The sequence below is a fragment of the Haliotis cracherodii genome, unplaced genomic scaffold (assembly GCF_022045235.1).
Source record: "Haliotis cracherodii isolate W230 unplaced genomic scaffold, xgHalCrac1.p SCAF_12, whole genome shotgun sequence".
NCBI classification, from domain to species: Eukaryota; Metazoa; Mollusca; class Gastropoda; order Lepetellida; family Haliotidae; genus Haliotis; species Haliotis cracherodii.
This window is the reverse complement of record NW_027266267.1, coordinates 10,842,122-10,864,567: the sequence shown is the minus strand read 5'-3', so window position 1 is coordinate 10,864,567 and position 22,446 is coordinate 10,842,122. Positions and strand designations below refer to the sequence as shown.

Genomic DNA, 22,446 nt, shown 5'->3' with positions numbered 1-22,446 from the left:
TTCTATTGACAAGCGTGTGTGCAAATTATTTAAGGCCATATATTAAATTGCGCAACTCATTGTCTTCTTATGTGTTAACTAAAGTTATTTCAGTGACTGAAATTACGTCTGATAGTGCTCATTTAACGATATAAGGATTAACATTCCCTTTTCCGAAACAACTTGTAAAGTAATAAGTAATACACAATTCCATTGCCTATCCATGAGTTGGGTGAGACGAAACAAATAAATTCAGGTGCACAATTGACCTGCTTTTGCATTTGATTGTGACGTATTTCCTTGGTGGGGTAGCTAGATAGAGATACTTTGCTTGCATATTCTTTTTTTTGAATTCCACTTTCAATGAATCGATATATTTTGAGAAAGACAAGTCACAATGTAAAAAAAATTCTATTGTCTATTTTTCTAGGTGGGGATTATCCTGAAACGAGAGGAGAATATGTTGGTCTGGATAGAAATGCTGCCCAACTTTCAAACATCTATGAACACCTGACCAGTTATGAACAAATTGGCAACCTGTGAAGTGCTGGTTTCATGCAAAGTAACGGGAATCTATCAATATCAATACATCTTCACCTTGTTTGAACTTCAAGAAAATAATTGCCACTATCTGGAAACAATATTCACAATTATTTATAACATTCAAGACAATGTGTTCAGGGACAATTGAGGTTTTACGTTCAACCGTTAAATGATATACACCATATACACCTGTCCGTTATGGTGTATTGCTATATTTTGAATACAGCATAACATTATTTGCCTTGGTTAGAAGTAACAAATGCTATCAAATTAATAAGAAAAACTCTTCAAAAGTCATTTCAAGGTACATAATCTGTCAATGTGAAAGGCTTGTGGTAAATGAAATGGTGGATGCCATTTCAAAATTTTGATCTCTTGAACAAAACGTATTTCTAGATATTGTTGTCTTTTTATGACAAGTATGGTGGTCTACCTTCAGGCGATCTGTAGCCTGCTTTTATAATGTAATGTTATGTATACTGCTATTGATTTTATGCTTACATACTAGTTTCAAATTTATTTCTGTGAAAGTCTAGTTATTTTACTGTCCCTAGTTGGCAGGTGTTTTATATAAGTTTCAATATATGTATTATATTTAACTATTGATAGTCACGATATGGCTGAAATATTGCCGATGTGACTTAAAATTTTCACTCACTCACTCACTCACTCACTTTTTATGACAGCATAAAATAGGAAAATCTATGACACGGCACTACTTTATCCACGGCACGATGACCGAAAACTCATCTTAAAATAATATCATGTTTGTTATTCCTTTAGTTACCACAATCCAAACTAGGGTATAAACAAGCAATTGTTTTGATGACTCGTCTTTCAACTGTTGTGACGTTTCGGTGTAGATAGTAACGCCTATATGATTTATCTGTATCTGCACTGAAACGTCACAAGAGCATAAACATATTGCCATTCTCACAATTGTCTGTGCAATGACATGAACATGTGTTCAGTGCAACATAGTTAGGGTGTAAAATATTATCCTATGTCACTGGACAATGCTTGATTTGATTTATCAGGAGCAGGTATCGAATTCTATTCGATACCTCAAAATCAAAATAATGCCTTTTCCCACAAAAACCTTTCATATGAAGACATCAATCTATCGACGGCCTAGCATCAATGAGATTAACAATGGCTGTCGATCACCCATTAGAATTATATACCTTCGATATCAGAACAACAGCTCATCGAACAAACTCAAATATGTTTCAGGACACATACATCAGTGAAACACACACTAGCCACTGTGACGTGGCCACACATTCAACAGTCACAAAAATGAGCAGTCTCTTTCATGTCGTTTGCAGCTTAGAAACGGCCAGCTTAAGCCATATTTCAAGGTGCTTTCGTTGGCAATGAGGTTAAATCAGCAGGCTCACTGCCATTAGTATATCATGACGTTAATGTGAATATAATTACAGATCTTCTGGATGCATGACATGTGTGTGAATGTTTACCGCTATTTATCATATAATAAATAGGTTTCTTGGCAGGATAAATCAAACAGATAAAAACGATACCCATTGGGGTCATATGCGGATAGAGATGAAAATATCAAAGGTAATGAAGGAACTACTTTCATGTTTTTAAACAAACATGGCTTCGTTCCAGTAAGAATTAACAATCTGCAATCTGGAGAAACTACTAAAATAATTTCTGCCATTATCAAATGAAATGTCTACTAGAATGAAAATCAGTGTTTAACTGTGACGTAGCTAAGGCATTTTAAAAGGTTGGACAACTTTGGAAATGAAAATTGCGAAATATTTCAGCGAGGACACTAGCATAGTTGGATCAATTTCCACATCTGTCCTTGCAGAGCTCTGCAGATTGGAAACTTGTCTCCACATTAAAACAGTTGGATTTGATCAAAATATGTCCGAATTGTTCTTTTTTGTCGACGTATGTATGTGGCCGTTTTTGTATATATTTGTTTTAATTTCATTTTAGGTTTTTAAATATTTGTATTATATATAACTAGTTATTCGTTGTTCAAAGTATATCTGACCTGTTTTACCTAATAATTGCCCCATGGTAAGAGGCTTCATATGCTGATTGGCCAAGCTAACACCCATTGCTAAACTGCATGCTTTGATTACACTGCATCCTCTCTCAGCACATGAGCTGACAGAATTGCTAAGACCAGCAAAGCATTAAGGTATCATCTTAAATCAGGTGAATTAAATGGTTATTATCGCTATTTTGTGTTGTATTGAAATAATACAGTATGTTTAAAGTGTTATATTAAGTAAACTAAATGTATGCAATCTAATTGTTATGACTACATTTAATGTAATATTATAATATCATTAATGTCTGTCTGAAAGTATTGTAGATATGTATACAGAATGTGCAAGTGATATGGATTTATATTGTGTATACATTATACAGCCAAATGAAAGTCAAGGAGTTATTTCCCTTGGATGTCAGTCTTGTGTCGCATGTATATCACTGTATATGTTCTAGTATAATCGTTTAGCGTACAGTATATCTAGTGATTTTATGGATGACTGATATATGTAATACTTACTTGTAATAAGCCCATGTTATGTATCTAGCATTGCTGATAATGTTTATCATTTTATGTAATTATGTGTTTCAGGGTGTCTGATATCTTACATCCTTGTTCTAACTCATCGCATCACAATAAAGACCTCAACCCGTAGCATGTGTTTGTTCACTCTATAAAGGCATGCACTAAACTGCTACATGTACATCAGCTTGCACTTCGTAACGTTAGGTTTCATTTTTGACTGAAACTGCTCGTGTGCTAAGTGATTACTGTAAAACTAGCCATCACCCTATGCATGTTTGGTAACGGTGTATGAATCAAGATTGAAACATCTACAACTATAATAAAAAAAGTTGATCATCAACGCTACAATGTCATCAGATACATATCCACATTCTATATGTCTATCAAACGTATTGTGCGATGTCATCATAGCTGCAATATTTTAATTACTGCGGCATAAAACAACAAACAAAGATACAGTTCGCTCAAAGCTTCAAAACCACACTTTACTGTGAAGAGACAAAGGGAGATTCTTCCCCTGTGGCATATTACATTGTTTTCCGAAACTAGGCTTATATATTCAGTCGCGTTTACATAGTTGCCAAATACAAAGGTAAGCAAAACTATGTACATTCATTTCCGAACAAAACCAACATAAATTGCTGATACAGAAGCAGCCAATGATTATAGGATCCGAAAATCATTATTGTGTCCTTTGTTGATGCCACAGCAACAGGCCTTACATTGTCATGCAGTGGGTGAAGAAGTTTCTTTCTTCAACCATGACAACTGTAAGGCTGCCTTGATTGCCAGTGCCACACATACACAAGTATGCCACATTCATAAGTTCATTGAACAATAACCTGCTTCCATCGAACAAGTAAAGCAAACCCTCCCTTTCCTTCGAGGAGAATCTAAAAGTTTATGGACTGACGTATGAGGTGAGGTCCTAGGGGTTTTATTGTACTTATATGGCAATGTTCATGCACATGTCTGCTTGTGCTAGTCCGGACTTTTTCCCGTTTTATAGAGACACTATGCAACAGGTAACATGCATATCCAAGTCATGATCAGATACATATTTTCTGACTCACACCCACCCCATCTTTGTTTCATCCCCTTAGTGCTGAGAGTCGGGCAGGGTAACAACGGGAACCACATTTTAGCGTCATGTGGTATGATAAAACCAGCGGATCGAACCACCGACCTTCCGCTCTCGGGGCACATGCTCTATCCACCATGGGACACCTGTCGGAAAACATCGGTTTCTAACAGTATATCCTGGATTTAATGATGGATCATGTGCCTCACTCAAGACATTCTGCCACTGATACCTGTGATTCACTAGATTCAGGTCTACTACTAGGATTACTTATTGAATCTTACCAATACGATTTCCTAAATTCCAGGACTTGCAGATGAAAAAGACACGACTTATACCTTATATATCTTATCTGATAGACGACGTATATCGTCTCTGAGAGACTACTTACATTCACATTTAGCAACCTATACCCTATTTGAAAAATAACTTATACCACGCCTTATATCTCTGAGAGATGATGTATATCCTATCTGAGAGACGTCTAATACCATACCTGTGACATGGCTTTTACCCTATTAGAGTACGATATATATTCTATCTGAGGGACAGTTTATACACTATTTGGGAGATTACTTCTACCATATCAAAGAAACGACGTATATCCTACTTGTGACATGACTTACATGTTAGCGCTATCTTAGAGACCAGGTTGACCAAATATAAGAAACGACTAGTACCCTGCCAAAGAAACGATTTATACCTATCTGAAAGATAATTTATGCTCTTTCTGAATGAAGAACTATATTATTTATGAGAGTAAAAAAAATACCCAATTTGAGACATTTCTACCCTTTCTGAAGTCAACTTATATTGTCTCTGAGAGACGACATACTCTCTCTGAGAGACGACTTATACCCTATGTGAGAGACGACCTATACTCCATCAGAGAGAGAAGTTATACCCTTTCAGTGTACATACTAACTGCTTCGTCAGGTGAATAATTGCAATCAGGCAGAGTACATATTGTTATACCTGTAAGGACATCGAAAGGTGGAAACGTAACGCTGACAGGTGAAAAGCAATGGACAAATGTAAGCCAACAATTAACAGTAAATAAGCACTGATAGTTGAAGGCGATGGACAACTGGAAGCCAGGATGTATATTCACACTAATTGGTAAAAGGCAATGGACCCAGAGTCTAGCATTCGCTCTGTAGATCAGTTATGGCGAACGTATTTAACCGCGTTGATCTCTCTAGCGAGCGAGAGTGAAGGACATAAATATGCATTATGCGTTAAAGACGTGTTTAGCAAAAAGGCGTGAGTAGAACCTTTAAAGTTAAATATTCTTATACACGTTTCAGAAGGCTTTAAACGTATTTTCAAACGTGCTACGAGTCGCACTCCTAAAACTATGCAGAGCGATAGGGTAAGAAAATTAATAACAAAACGTTAAAACATTCCTTAAAAGGAATTGGGTGTACATTATTACAAAAGTCAAAATATAGAGGGAACTGGGCAGTGGTGGAGCGATTTCAAATAAGGCTTAAAAAACGTATGTGGCGCTACTTTACAAAACGGAGATAGCGCAAATACTTAAATGAAGTTCAAGATTAAGTGAAAGGTTACAATTCCAGTTATCATAGAACGATAGCAAGAAAACCTGAGGAAGTAATTCCGGGAGATGTGTTAACAGAAATTGCATCAGAAATATTATATTTTATGAACGTTTCTCGAATTTAAAAGTAGGGACTCCTGTCCGATAAATCAAAGCTAATATGGCCTTGTGAAATATAGGTAGCATCGTTTCTGGAAGATTGAATGTGGCATATAAATTAAGGGATTACGCTGGAAACAAATTAGTCAGAATGTTTTATCATAAGGAGATACAACTCGTTTAGGAACCATCGACATATGAAATAGATAAGCTTATATCGAAGAGACTGGTGTGTCAGTAGTAATTGTATCATGGAAAACTAAAATATTCAACCAGTGGATCGCCGAAACTAGCCTCGCCAATGTCTACTAGATGGAAATGTTCAGGCGTTTCAGCGTACAGATAACAGCAAGTTTCATTGTTCTTATACGATGTTTGATTAACCCGTACAAACAACTCTTGATAGCTATCTGATGAACTATGTAGTTGCCGTGGTTATCTCCGACCAAATCCTACCATAAAGCCCTCGTATGATGTACACCTCGGATAAAAACGCGTTGTTTGTACCGAAAACAGCAAATTAAAAAACAACAACATTTCAAGTACTCTTCCTGTGGACTATTTATTAACATATAATGAAGATGAAATCAAGTTTAGCGCGTACGTTGTGAATACGTCCCCGTTATAATATACCAAATGAAAATAGCGTGGAGAGTTTCAATTCATTCGGGCATGATAATGTTACAAATATTCAGACTTGTACATCTTTAAGAGCTTGTATGCGAGATGTGTGTACATGTAATCTTTGATCATGATGGGGTAAAGCTGACTGAGGGAGAAAGGTTGGTGAATTGTGACGGATTTCGATCACGCGTTATTTGAGGGTTCCAGCCTTTTGGGGTGACTCAATGACTATGTTTATTTTATTGTTTGTTCAGATCATTACAAGGAAAGTCAGTTAGATATAATACTGAATGCATACGCAAGCAGTTTACCGCTAGGTCATAGTTATCAGTCCCCATTGTTGATATGTTTCGGAATCATTGTGTTGCTTAAACGTGTGACAGAGGCCTATGCAATGAGTTACCATTTACCTTGTTCCTTCACCTGTGCTTCGATATACTACATGTTCAGTGTTAGGTACATAGATTAGATTTCAATACCAATACAATGAGTCGGGAGGCTTTTCAATAACATTCAGAGCATAACATGTTAAACTGTGAATATTGTACATCGTAATGTATACACAGTGAAACAGAACGTGGTGCAAATGCGTATTAACAGAGCGGATCAGACGGCTGTCAAGGTGAGATATGTTCATACAAATGTTTCGACATTTCTTGAGTTGAGTGCATGTGTTGAAATAGCATGTTTTAAAATCTCCACTTATGACCCCTTAAAAGCAATGCTTGCTCCGCAATCAGTAGCTGTTTCAAGTGTCCTGGCTCTCTTATATGTGAACAACGTTGCTTCAAATTAACTACAGCCTATTTTTGTCTTTAATAAATGATAAAATGATTAGACAGAGTCCACATTTATGGACATTATCTAACTGACTGTTATCACCGTTTCCCATGGCCAATGCAATATCTTTCTGTGGAAAAATAATTTTCTCCGTTCTGTTCCATCATTAATCATTACATATTGTCTCCAACAATATTTTTAATTTTCGCATTGTTTTCTTCTTCTATAATTATTTGTTCCATAATTAATTGAGTGTTTTTATTCAGGCGTATTACATGTCCCTATAATTAACCTACTTATAATAATCCGAACTCATGATAAGTAATTGTAATACTCCGAATCATTCTGAAGTTTGATATGGACAACACTAAATTAACTGTTAAAACGGACATATCATAACATGTCCTTGGTCCAGAGTACGATAAACTTTTTTCATGACATAACAATTTTTTTAGCAGAAAACAGAAACTATCTTATGTTCCTTTAAACATAGTTTGTTTTTTTCCAAAAGACTTAAAGCATATCTTTCCTCTCTGCACAAGTGTTGAAACCACTTCTTCTGTCTGTGTGTAAATATACGGAAACCACAGAGCATCAGATTGTCAAATATATACATCCCATTTACCAACAGTTGCCTAGACTTTACTTGTATAATAGCTCTGCAATAAGTACTTCATTATTTCGCATAGCATGTACTGGGATGTCAGTGGTGTAAGTTTTGGCGAAGTGTTTCAGTCAGTGGAAATCCGCTGTAATTCTACTGTTTCAGAAACTCCAGATTCAGCTCATATTCTTCAGCTCAGTCTTAACTGTTACTGTATTTGACCAATCGGAACCAGTATCAGTTCAAGTTGCAGCCCACAATATGTGCAACAGACTATTTACCAAAGTAAAGTAATCATCGTCTGCACGAAAAACAGAAATCCCCAGCATCACATTCTCAAATAGATACATCCCAATTGAAAACAGTATCCTATATATGACTTTTTCTTGTAACTCTGTAAAAAGTGTTTCGGCTCTTGTAATTATTATATAATCGGTGTCAGCAGTAAATGTACCCCGTGCATATTCTTGTGTAGATGTTAGAAACAAATCATTCAAATACATTTGTGAACGTTTAGACGTTTAGATGCCTTTAACTGATCAATACTTGACAGGCAGCAATCTCGTTAAAATCGGTACCACCAGTTTACACCGCCTACGCTAGAGTAACGCTTCACCAATAGAGAAGCCGAGATCCGTGAAGATCCGGCGAAGATTAGGTCTTCAGCAGCCCATGCTTGTCATAAGAAGCGACTATGCTTGTCGTAAGAGGCGACTTACGCATGGATCGATGCTCATGATGTCAATCACTGGATTGTCTGGTCCAGATTCGATAACTTACAGACCGTAGTCGTATAGCTGGAATATTTCTGGGTGCGGCGTTAGACAAAACTAAACTAATAGAATCTGAATTGTAAGTGTGAAAATAACGTTTTTAATAACGGGTGTGATTATACACGTGATATTGCAAAAATACATAATTGTACAAACCGAATGCGTTTAAGGCGTACTGTCAAAGATCAACCACTGATGTTTAAGTATTTATTAACACCAGACAATAATCACCAAGCTAAAACACTAAGGCTTTAAGTAAGCAATTGATAATAAGACTCACAGGCGATAGACACACATCAGCAATGCTGATTGTAAACTAGTCAGTTTTAAGATACAACTGACATGATGTAAAAACACAGAGGGTATCAAATATGATACAGGTATAGGTTGCCACGACGTCGGAGTAATTTTTTTAAGTGGCCACCAATAACGTGAGCAGCTTCTGTTCGAATCCCGGTTCGCCTGGATTATGTTTCTAGGTTTGTCAGCACCATACCCGTGCTCGTGGGCTTCACCGAAGTGATAACCGTCAATGACCTGCATCACTTCGGGCTTTCTTCCCAGATTAAGCTGACACGCTGTGATGTAACTGCAATAATGTTAAATACGGCGTTAAATCCAAATCAATCACTCACTCACTGCCAAAAAGCAAGAGTTTGTACTTTATTGACCAGTGATTTATTGTGTACTCACTAATGAGACTGATCAAGGACACGTGCCGTCACACCTACATGTAGTACTACACCAAGGAGACCCTATTAAGCGATATTTTTTGCATCAAAAGTTATACAATATTGGCGGTACCCTGCAGCACATGCCAAGTGAAGCAATATCATGGATACAAAGTAATTGCAGCCAATTTAAAAGAAAACTAAGTCATTTTGAAGGTTTTTAAACAAAATATATCTGAGGTTTATATATACACTCCACAAAAATGAAACGCACAGGTAGTTTGTAGTTCATTGAACCTGTCTACACGAAAAATCCGGTATATAAATTGGATATATGTTATTGGAAAATGTTGGTGGCCTGGTATTCGACAAACTGTGCGTCAAAACGCAGCCATTGTCGATTTGCAATGTCTTAAATGGCATTGTATTCACACTTGTTAAAAAAATGTCACGGAGGAAAACAGTGAAGCAATTTGCACGTCCAAGCTATGGCATTAGTAACTCGTGGTAGTGGCTATGAAAAGGCAAGCATAAGCCAATAATTTGTCATTCAATTGTGAAAGTTTTTCAAGTTCGAAAATGCCCAGACTCAGCGCTGCCGATCGGAACATCGCCATAGGACGTATCCAAAGAGTGGAATCGCAGTCTTCTGTTGCTCGCCACTTCAACGTCCACCACAGCACCATTTGCGCCTTTTGGACCAATACACACAGTTCAATTCCACTGCAGACCATCCAAGAACCGACCGACCAAGAGTTACCACCCCTGCACAGGATCGCTACATTCGACGATTCCACCTACGTCTTCGCAGTGTCACAGCCACGGACAAAGCAGGACGCATCCCTGGTTTGAGGAGGATATCGGACCAGACTGTCAGGAACCAACTACACGAGGCTGGAATCCGACCCAGAAGACCAGTTATCGTCCCTTTGTTCACAACAGATCCATCGATAGCGACGCTTGCGATGGTGCCATACCTTACAACCTTGGAATTTAAGTCAGTGAGTGTGTTAGTATTTAAAGTCACATCGGCAATATTTTAGCCATATCGTGACTTGAACATGTTATGCATTTATATAATATATATAAAAAAAACTGTCAACGAAGGACAATATAACAAGCAATATATCACAGATTATAATTGTAAAACTAGTTTTAGAATAATAAAACGATCAGATTATAACAGACGACACATTATAAAAACGGGCTGTAGATCGCCAGCAACCAAAGTTAGGCCACAATACGGGGGACCATGGGGACTTACGGTACTTAAGACTAGCATTTAGTCTCTGAAATCTTATATTGCACAATCCCTATGTACAGTTGCCTTCTTTAATCTGTGAACCATAAATCGGAGTGATTGCATGATAATTGTTCATCTTGTCATCATTCACCCATGATGACCCTGAAATTACACTTGCATTTCGGGCAGAGCTTACATATAGTTCCAGAAGGACGTGTGTAACTGTCCGTAGTCAGTCATTCGCACAGCACCATGAAGGCATGTACACGAAGCAGACTGCTTAAAAGGCAAATCCAATCATGTACAGTTGCACCCTTTTATCTGGATAGATCAATTCTCTTTTAAATCGTGCAGAATATCCCATGTCCAAATTAACGAATCGTGAGGACGACGAAATGTACGTTCTGTGCTCCACTTTTACATTGCTCAGACATCGCTGACTGTGGTGTGAAACAAAAAGTATCGAAATTTGATTAAATTTTGACCATTTTTATAGTACAGAGAGTTGCCTTCCTTCTATCATAGCCAGAGTGTATTCTAAAACTTGGCTCATTTATTCTGTTGCGCTTAAGTAGTTGCCTATGACTGTCACAGGTGCGGAAAAAAACACATTAAAAAAAGTCCACATTAATTTCATTGCATCTAAAAACAACACAAGCATAACAATAAAAACAAAGCAAAAACAAACTGGTGTCATAAAAGCAGCAATTGATTACAGTAGAATCAATGTCTAACTTTTGTTTTGTTGATGCCTCAGCCGAGGTCTTTCAATGCCACGGGGCAAGTGAAGAATTTCGAAGAATTTCGGTTTCATCCATAACAACTGAAAGACGATTGGGATTGACAATGCCAACACTTGTATCACTAGTGATTTGTGATAATCCCCTCGATAAATCTGCTTCCTTCAAATTCGAAAGGTGGCCCTACACTTTTTTTCCGAATTCTAAAAGTAAACGTGAGGTGAGGTGATTTGGTTTAATGTCATCTTCGTTTATGTAGTGGTGTGCATCCACATGCATGTGTGGCTGGTTTGATAAGTCTGGATTTATGCTGGTTTTACGGTGCTAGCCCACTAACGTACAATGCCGCAATTTAACATGAATACCCCGCTCAGACACAGTATTCTGACTCTGAGTCGACCAGCCCTTGTTTTATCCCCCTTAATGCCGAGCACAAGTCAGGAGTTCCATATTTTAAAAGGCTTTTGGTATGACGTGGCCAGGTGATTGCCCTTCCGCTCCCTAGGCATACAATCATGTTTTATATACTGAAATCACATCGAGTTTCATGTTTTCAGATTGAAGTGTATTCACATCGAGTTTCATGTTTTCAGATTTAACTGTATTCATCATCAAGTGTCTTTGTAATAATTTTTAAAAACTGATGGCTGTGTTCATTTGTTTGACTTTTACAGTGACTCAATATTTGCAGGATTATTGAGTAGTTCACGATTATACTTTAGTCTTATATTGTTCACTGACAGTTCGGTGAAATATTGAAATTGTCGAATATTTGAATATTGTTACATGGCAAGATATATGACAAGATGTTGTCAACCATCACTCATGCCGCAGGGTTATCCCACACACCACAGCAGCCACAAAGTTGTCCAAGGCGGGTTTTGGTGCTCTAGGAATATCCAGAGATATGCCATACATATTAGTCCATAACCATATATACTCCTATTGCTCAGTGTATGACATTAGGTTACAAACTGCAGTCAAACTAAACGAACCCTGTCGCTCCTCCATGTTCGTTCCACGGCGACGCAATATATCACTTCCCAGGCCGTCATTTAACATCCCATGATTGTAGTGCAAACAGTTCGGTAAGCATACTGTTTCACGGCTTGTAGTTGCTGCTGTCTGTTAACATAAGTGCTGGAAACAATGCTGCAACTTTTAGGACAGAATAGACCTCAAATCACAATAACTAGTGACACAGAACATTGACTATGTTAGCATGGCCCCAAAAAGCCCTTGTTGAACGTTTCGTCTCATGTAATTAAACTTAAGCAAGTTACACTACTGCCTAGAAGTTCATTCCCCTTACACGCATGGGCAACGCGTTACGCAACCAGTGTGCATCGGGTTGGTCACGCGTGTGATACACGTGTGCAACGCGTTGCACACGGGTGTGCACCCCGTCCGCCACTCGTGTGCAACGCGTGACACACTCATTAGAGGGGGAACAAACTTTTGACCAAAGGAGGACCCGTGTTAAGCTGAACCTGGGGGTGGTAACAAGGAGAGAAAATTGTGTTATCCTGACGAAAAATGATAATACACATGCATTTGCTAATGTCTCCTTTCTGTATGTGATTTTGTGGGAATAACATGAATACTGTTTTGATTAAATAGATCTGTCTTGTTTTATACGACCATTGCTTCTAAATCCGATGGTGTTAAGAGAATACATGGTCTTTGAACATGTTATTGCAATTGAAATGCTTTTATTGTGATTTGACATTAACCGTCTGTAGTACGACTTTCAGTGATAATATGTATGAGGTTTGGCGGCGCATTGTTTTCATTGGACCTTAATTACTTTATGATAACTTGGACTCTTTATCTCAGCTCCATAGCCGTGAGGCTGGAAAAGAACAGCATGTAATTAATGAGGATGGGTTATATCATTGAGGATACCCTTGAGGGAGCGAATACTAATTACCGTACTACAGGAAGAGACCTGTAGACGTAAGCGCGGGGTTGTGTTTTAGCTGGCCGTTCGATAATGGCCGCCAGGAGAAGTGAGCTTTGACTGCGTCATCTAAAATAAATAATAAGATACAGCAGTGTTATTTTCACGGGTCTGTTGAATAAACTCCCAGCGCTACGGTAAATGTATCTTCTACTTGATCCTTGATACATCATTTTGGCATTCACAATATATAGTATTTCAACGTACAAAGGAGCACTGATCTAAAGCAATTCCGCGGGAGTAGTTGTTACCTGTCCATTACTGTATTTTCCCAGTGAGTACCCGGATGATATACATGTAGCAGAAATCTAGACTTGTTCGCGACCTGTGCTCGCCATTCGTAAGCGCATTTTTATTTATAGTAGAAGGACGTATGGTCACATTGATCAACAAAAATGAAATACAGTTTTGGAAATGTAGGTATATTTGCATCGGTAATGGTGATGCAGTTTTGATAAGTCACTTGCTTGGTAATTGTGCGATCTTCGTGTACACTATTTTGACTTGCAACACAAAGTAAATATTTCATCTGAACATTGCTTATTTTACCGTGTGTATATGTTTACATTCAAAATGTAAACAGATTTCACTAAGGATAATTATTAAACGCCTAAATATTAAGTTTATTTTACAAATTAACTGAAAAATATGTCCATCTTTATTAATATGATAACAAATTCCAAATATTTGTTTATGTTTAATATCATCACAAAGTACAGTTCTGTATTGTTTGGCTTCAATATATTGTGATGTGTTTAAGCTCTTTTGATCGTCTTTATCATTTTTAGTCAGTCGGTGAAATAAAAGAATGGATTATTCAGTCAATTTGTAAAATGACTCAAATATTTAGATATTTAATAAATTGCCTGAGTGAATCATATTTTACACATTGACTGTAACATATACACGCTTACAAAAGAAAATACTTGTGAAAACAACGTCTATCGCGCATCGAAAAACTTCCCAACCAAACGGAAAGGAACAAGAATGATTCTGTTCAAAGCTGCAGCGAATGAATGAAAACAAAATGCAAATATCATTATTACAACCTACCAAAGTTATAATGTATCCGGGAATATCAACATAAAGGAACAATATCCATTGCATCTGCAGCTGTACAAAAATACTTATTCGATGTCAAATGTCTATGTGAGAATCAAATACTGTAATGTAATGTAAAGATTTAAAATTAAATCATACTTATTGCTGCATGGGATTATGGATAATCATACACAGAACAGAAAATACAATGTGACCAATGTAAGTATAAGCTACCAATTGCAGTGGTGTTTTACTATGTTAAAATACGTATAATTTGTTTCTTAACGATTGGGTGCAGGCATTTAGGTGGAACAGACCGTCAGTAAGCCCTGTTCGCGGGTGTTCAATTTTACGGCGTCGCGTATTGCAAATTTAGTTTTAAACCCCATCTCCGATAAAACATTACATAACATCAGTCCTTAACTCGGGACCCTTGCAGAGCCGGGGTAGAATAGCTCTTCAGAAACCCATGCCTGCCGTAAAAGGCGACTATACTTGTCATAAGAGGCGACTAACGGGATCGGGTGGTCAAGCTCGTTGACTTGGTTGATGCATGTCATCGATCCCAATTGCGTGGATCGATGCTCATGATATCGATCACTGGATTGACTGGTCCAGACTCGATTATTCACAGATACCCGTCATATACCTCGAATATTGCTGAGTCCGGCGTTAAACAACAAACAAACAAACAAACAAACAAACAACTTAAATTCGGTATGTCAGAATGTAATACAGTTTGTTCTACTCCAATGTGTAGTGAAATATTGTATAGTATTCCCTGAACTATTAAAACGTAAAACACGGATGCAAGCGTCTTTGTGGTTTAACCATAAAAGTTCAGGGCACACATGAGTGTAGGGCAAACTTCATTTCTTAAATAAGGTCAGTTTTATTCAATCAAGCCTCTCTAGTTACTCCATTGTTTCTTGACATTGCTCTAAATGATCACTTCGCCTTTTCGATGCTGTATAAAGAGTTATTACTAGTCCTTGCGTTTGTCGTAAACACTATGTTTCAGAGGGGAAAATGTCTCTCATTAGACTTTTACGGACTTGCTGTTGAACTAAACAACATATGAGCAAATAGTTTCTTAACCAGTCGGTTTAACGTGTACTGATATATAAGCACGTTGAGTGCTCTTATTGTATTACAGTGTTATAATTGTGTATCATAGGCCTTTACCGTATGTAACATACACCATGTTACACATTAATAACATATCATCGTATCTTATTACTGTATCTCCATCCCGTTGTTTAAATTCGATTCAACATACACATTGTGACACATTTATAACATATCATCGTATCTTATTACCATATGTAACATACACCGTGTGACACATTAATAACATATCATCGTATCTTATTACCATATGTAACATACACCATGTGGCACATTAATAACATATCATTGTATCGTATTACCATATGTAACAGACACCGTGTGACACATTAATAACATATTGTATCTTATTACCATATGTAACATACACCGTGTGACACAATAATAACATATCATTGTATCTTATTACCGTATATAACATACACCGTGTGACACGTTAATAACATATCATTGTATCTTATTACCATATGTAACATACACCGTGTGACACATTTATAACATATCATCGTATCTTATTACCATATGTAACATACACCGTGTGACACATTTATAACATATCATCGTATCTTATTACCGTATGTAACATACACCGTGTGACACAATAATAACATATCATTGTATCTTATTACCGTATGTAACATACACCGTGTGACACAATAATAACATATCATTGTATCTTATTACCGTATGTAACATACACCGTGTGACACAATAATAACATATCATCGTATCTTATTACCGTATGTAACATACACCGTGTGACACAATAATAACATATCATTGTATCTTATTACCGTATGTAACATACACCGTTTGGCACATTAATAACATATCATCGTATCTTATTACCGTTCCGTTGTGTACTAGTGTCTCATGTTTTCAACACACATGTAAGGGGGTTAATGGAAATATCGTGTGTTCATTGGATGATACATGTAAAGGTATTTTGTTTGGTTTGTTGTTTTACGCCGCACTGAGCAATATGCCAGCTATATTACAGCGGTCTGTAGATAATCGTGTCTGGACCAAGACAATCCAGTGATTGATATCAAGAACATCGATCTGCACAATTGGGATCGATGACATGCATCAACCAAGTCAGTGAGCCTGACAACCCGATCCCGTAGTCGCCTTTTATGACAAGCATAGTCGCCTTTTACGGCAATACATGTAAAGGAAGTTTATATATACTCGGACCCCATGGTACCGCGACAATCATCATATCGCGGGATTTGGGATTTCCGATAGTTCACGCGGGACACGCCTCTTAGCGGCTGTCTAGTAATGCAAATCAGTAACCAGGAAGTGCTCACTTCGTAAACAATTTCAATTTCCTCGGAATGTTCCGTCTGCTGTAAGTAAGGAGTTATTAATCCGTTGATACATATTTCTGGCATCTGTTGTAATATTGCCTTACCCCCATCTATCAATGGCCAAGGATATAACCCGCAGTTCCCCAAATAAACTCTCTGTATCGACCTGAACTAGATCATCTGTCTATCCATCGCGACTAATGAGGTAACGGAAGTTACGTAGTTTGCACTTTTTTTCACGCTCTGTGCCCAGAATCTATTGGGAGATCATAAGGGCCATAATGCCAAACTTAGGAATACGTTCTTCACTAGTAACCAAAAGATAAATATATACTTTGGGCATACTAGGAGTGCTGTCTATATATTTATTGTTGACTTTTAACATTTTTCCATTTTGTGACAAAATATTGTCATCCATTTTTTCTTAAACAATCTTAAAATATAATTTCTGATATTTTGATGTTGACTTATAACAATATTTGTCTCTTACTTTTCGGTAAATATGCATTGAATACCTATTGCTGATAACACATTTAGAATTTTACTTGTGCTGTCTTTGCACCTGTCTGGACAAATCACTGATTTCTGGCATGATCATACCAAGTGGTTTGTAGAATTATGTCCTATTTTTGTCCAATTCGGACCCCCATTCACAACTTTTCTCTGTACCGCGATACGATGGAGTTCTCTCCCTTGTCAAACAGAGCGCCAGGCCCGGCTTTTACTCGGAGCTACTAATGTAAATAATGAACTTTTATCAGTAAAATATGCATTGTTTGATAAAATAAATGATATCTGATACAGAGAACACGGATAAACATACAGGTTAGTGAGTGCATTTTGTTCCGTTTAGCGTACATGACAAGTACCGCGATACCCAGAGGTTGCAGGCTAAATATCAATCTGTAATTGAAAGAGAAACAAGGAAAGTGCCGTGTGTTTGAATATTCAATGACACGTTAAATGTAATGGAACGTGTACACATATCAAGTGAAACAGTGAGGGAAGATATTGTTGTGTGGGAATATTCAATTGCGTTTTATTTATCAGAAGTGTATATACATAACAATGGCAATAGTAAAAGGAACGAGGAAAGTATCGTTCTTTTACATGACTAAATATCAAAGTTAACTGATAAACGACTTGTACATGTTACACAAATAATGAACCCGTTAAGTCTGTATTACTCTTTTAATACTGGTTGATCACCAGCATGCTTTATGTCCATGCTTGATTATAATATAATCAGCTGTGATGTAATGTTTAAGTATGCACAGTAAAACCATTACCGTCCATATACCATTCATATGAATCCGGCCCATTGGTTTCCTTAAGACCTGTGTTTACATACAGAATACTAACTATAATAGCGGAAGAAACATTTCTTTGTCGCCTAAAAAAACATAAAAACAAACCCAAAAAACTAACATGAACTTGTCATGGATTGTTCATATAACTAAAAATTTTGTCGTTCTTACCAATGATGACTCTGAAACTGCACGTGCATCCCGGTCATTGAGTACATAAATGCCTCTGTGTAAGAAACTCATCAAACATTTACGGTACAAGTAAAGTGTTTTAATTATGGAAAGCAACTTACTTGACGGCAAAAGCGCATAAACGCTACGCTATCCCTATCTAAAATGTGCAGTTGCGTGCAACTGAAATGCTTGAAACTTGAATTGCACAAAAAGTAGTTGTTATGTGTTTTGGTGTTCTACCTGACACCATACACTCACACTGGTGTCAGTATCAACAGATCGGTAACACGTTCTATACCTCAACTTTACCAGTCCGCAGCATCCCTGACAGATATGTGCAAATAGTATGTGAAAGTGATTAAAACAAAATCAAGTACGTTTTCGAGACACTGACATCCTGCCAGCTCGAGTCAGTCAAATGCCAGTCTAACAAATGATTAATACTACTTTGCTTCAAAAAGGCAAAAAGCTATAAACATAAATTGATTTGTTCTTTATAATCAATCCCAAACTTGTTTTCACACGTATAGGAACCATAGACACTCCTATACAGAGACAGTATAAAAATCCTGGTCAGAATAGGTCTTCAGCAACCCATGCTTGCCTTAAAAGGCGACTCTGCTTGTCGTAAGAAGCGACTTATGGGATCAGATGGCCAGACTTGCTGATGTGGTTGATGCATGTCATCGTATCCCAATGGCAAAGATCGATACTCATGATACACTGGGTTGTCTGGTCCAGCCTCGGTTATTTACACACCGCCATCACATAGCAGGAATTGTGTTGAGTGCGGCGTTGAACAAAAGAAAAATACAAGACAATAAACTGAGACGGTACATTGGTTCTGTGTTTCCTTATTGCATTGAATTGCGTTTGCGAGTGAAAGGCGTTTTTATCTTTGACTGTATAATCATGTATATAACACATGTATCTATAACTTAAAGACAAAATATGACTATGTTAATGGCTTTGTGGTCAACTTCTAGCTGTGTCACAACAAACCAGCTGCCAAGACAGGTCAGTTTAGTTAAATAAGAAAATCGCACGTCAAACTTGTTATTTATTTTCAAAGATTCACTGTGCAGAGTTGCGTAACTTGAGCGCTCCAATAATCTGTGATTGTGGGTTTTAGTGAGTTTGGTGTTTATTGCAGAGGAATTTGTTAGCCAGCCTTCGGCGGAACAGGACTCTATTCTCTAAACGTCTGAACTGGTCGAACTGGCCAAATATTACTAACTTGACATCAAATCAGGTGTGCTTGAGGCTAAAGTCAAGAAAATTGTAATAACTTACCTGGTCGAGGAAGACATTTGGGATGATTATGCTTTGGCCTTGCTTGAAGAAAAAGCTGAGTTTTGGCTGTAATAGTTGGTTGGTTGGTTTGTTGTTTAACGCCGCACTAAGCAATAGTCCAGCTTTATGACGGCGGTCTGTAAATAATCGAGTCTGGACCAGACAATCCACTGATTAATATCATGAGCATCGATCCACGCAATTGGGATCGATGACATGCATCAACATAGTCAGCGAGCCTGACAACCAGATCCCGTTAGTCGCCTTTTATGACAAGCATAAGAATTTGTAAGCGAACAAATGGTAATGAGCATTGAAAAAGAAAAAAAACATGTAAAATGGAAGCAGAAAGAGTTGGAATATCGGATTAGCAATTAGCAATTGCAGCTGATAAAGAAGTTAATTTGAAGCGAATTGATTTTCAGATTGATGATACCTCTCGATGTACCTCAATGGGTGATGAAGTGTTTGACTTTGACTTTGCATGTTCCGCCCTTCTCTGCGCATGATATTGAGAAGGTGGCTAACAGTTTGAAAGTGTGTTTAGGGGAAAGCTCAGAAAGGTTATTCCGCCTTACATATTGATGGGAGTTCTGATTTGTAGGTTCTTAAGACTGAAGTGTTGATGGCTTATGAATTGGTTCATAAAGCTTACAGGCAAAAGTTAAGAAAAGGGAAGCTTCTACTTTTGTTGAGTTTGCAAGGGAGAAGAAAAATATGTTTGATGGGTGGAGTACTTATATTGGTGAGCAGAAATTGGGTAATTTACCCAAGGCTTCCCTTTTGGCAGATGATTATTCGCACACAGGGTTTGGTTTTAAGCAGTTAGGATTGACAGGATTTTCGAAGGGTTGCAAATCAGGAAAGGATTCTTCATTCTCTCCTAGCTCTAGTTCAAACAAGTCTGGTTCTGAGTATGTTGACAAAAATCATGTTCTAAAAATACTTCGATGTCTCTAGCAGATTTTAAAAAGTCTGGACACCTTTGTTTACGATTGCATCTACATACATGCAAGAATATATGACGTAAATTATTATAAATACATCAAACATAACTTCAAATACAATATATTTATTTAGGCACTAACACTTAGACAACAGTACGGAAGCTGTAACATCGTTCCATTCAATGTACCAGCACCCCCGCTTCTAGTCTTAGCTAAGCTGGAAACAGTAGTCCGTTAGCATTTGTGGCCTTGTCTTTTTCGGAAAACAATGCTTAGTTAGTATATCAAATGCCAATCAGACGCATGAAATTTATACATATACTCTCAAAAAAAAAGAAACACAAAACCAGATTTGTGTGAAGTAGGAAAATATGTTTATACTAAGAACCGTACAAAGTATTGAGTCAAAATAGTGGCCTGACATCTACTGAACATGAACATGTATCATTGAGCCGTAAAATTGCCCTGGATATAGACCAAACCTGTCCTGTCATCAGACGTCTGTAGATCCGTACTCTTCCATCCCCTCGACGGAGGAAAAATGTTGATTTGTCGCTGAACCAGACATCTCTCCATCGCAGTTGAGGCCATACCCTGTGTTGACGACACCAATGCAGTCGTTGTTGACGATGTTGTCGACTCAATATGACGCGTCGAACAGGATGTCTTGCTCGAAGACCTGCTGATCTTAAACGGTTCCGTACGGCCTGTTTGGTGATTCGGCTCAATCCGAGTATTAGGGATGCGGTTTAGGTGGCTGTTGTCGTCCTTTCACGTAGATGGTGCAGTCGGATGTAGCGATCGTGGGCAGGGGTGGTTACACTTGGTCGTCCCGACCTTGGCCGATCACGTGTTGACCCATCCTGTTGAAACCGATCCCATAGCCTTGTAATGGTGCTGGGCGCTACATTGAAAACCCTGGCTACAGCTGATCGGGATTCCCCTGCCTGCAAGCGGCCTATGTCGGTGTTTCTTTGCACTTCTGTTAATCTTGACATGTTGTTAAACTGTCACTGTTCGATTGACGCAGATGCCAGGCAATAAAAAAAAAACATCCTGCACTTTCATACCATCCATAGTGCTGCTGCACGTGCAGTGCGTGCAGCTCCATGGCCCTTTTACACTGGGTGCGGTTTTTTTCCGAATCGTACTTATTTCCCGACTAATGGTTTGCATGTCCTTGTTGTGATCATTTTGATCCAGGTGATTTGTCACTGACACTATAACACAATAAACATCGTCATTTTTCACCTCTTTGCTTTTATGCCCAAATATATCCATATTACGTTTCTTTTTTTTGAAGAGTATATCTATGGAATATTGCCATGTAAATTCTCTGTTACCTCGACTTTCAAAGGTGGTCATTTCAAGACCTGATGTACCACCTTAAGTCTGATATGTGTCTGCCAAAGGTAAGCATTCCTTAAATTAATCACATTTAAAAAAATTAAAAAAATTACACCAGTCACACATAGAGGTGACTACTTTAATATTGATTCTATATTGAGATTGAGATATGTATGCGGAGAAATAGACTCGTACACTAGCAATACTACAGAGGCACACACCGACCACATAGACAGCAATTATGTCATTGTTATAAATAGTGAATCGAACAAGGAACAGAGAGAGAGAGAGAGAGAGAGAGAGAGAGAGAGAGAGAGAGAGAGAGAGAGAGAGAGAGTGAGTATGGTTTTACGCCACTTTTAAAAATATTCCAACAATATCATTGCGGGGGACACCAGAAATTTGGCATGACGAGCGAATGCTTAAACCACTAAGCTACCCGACCGCCCCTGAGAGAGGAGAGGAAGAGAGTGTGTGTGTGTGTTTGTGTGTGTATGTGTGTGTGTGTGTGTGTGTGTGTGAGAGAGAGAGAGAGAGAGAGTATTGATTACTGACACTTTCCGAAATTTTCAGACTAATGTTTTTAATCAAACGTTGATATAGTGTTCTAATTTTTACAGATGAAGCATTCACTCATCCTGAAGGTTTTTCTCCTCTCCGTACTCACCATCTTCACATTTC

The 22,446-nt window shown here is 37.8% G+C and overlaps 2 protein-coding genes across 2 annotated transcripts in view; both read left to right on the top strand.

Annotated features, from left to right (window-relative positions):
• The window catches only part of LOC139456997 (zonadhesin-like), a 387,647-nt gene that overhangs the window by 108,148 nt on the left and 257,053 nt on the right, over positions 1 to 22,446 (top strand). The gene's annotated exons all lie outside the window — the stretch shown is intronic.
• LOC139457534 (uncharacterized) overlaps positions 1 to 22,446 on the top strand; it is a 33,048-nt gene that overhangs the window by 6,790 nt on the left and 3,812 nt on the right. The window lies entirely within an intron of this gene.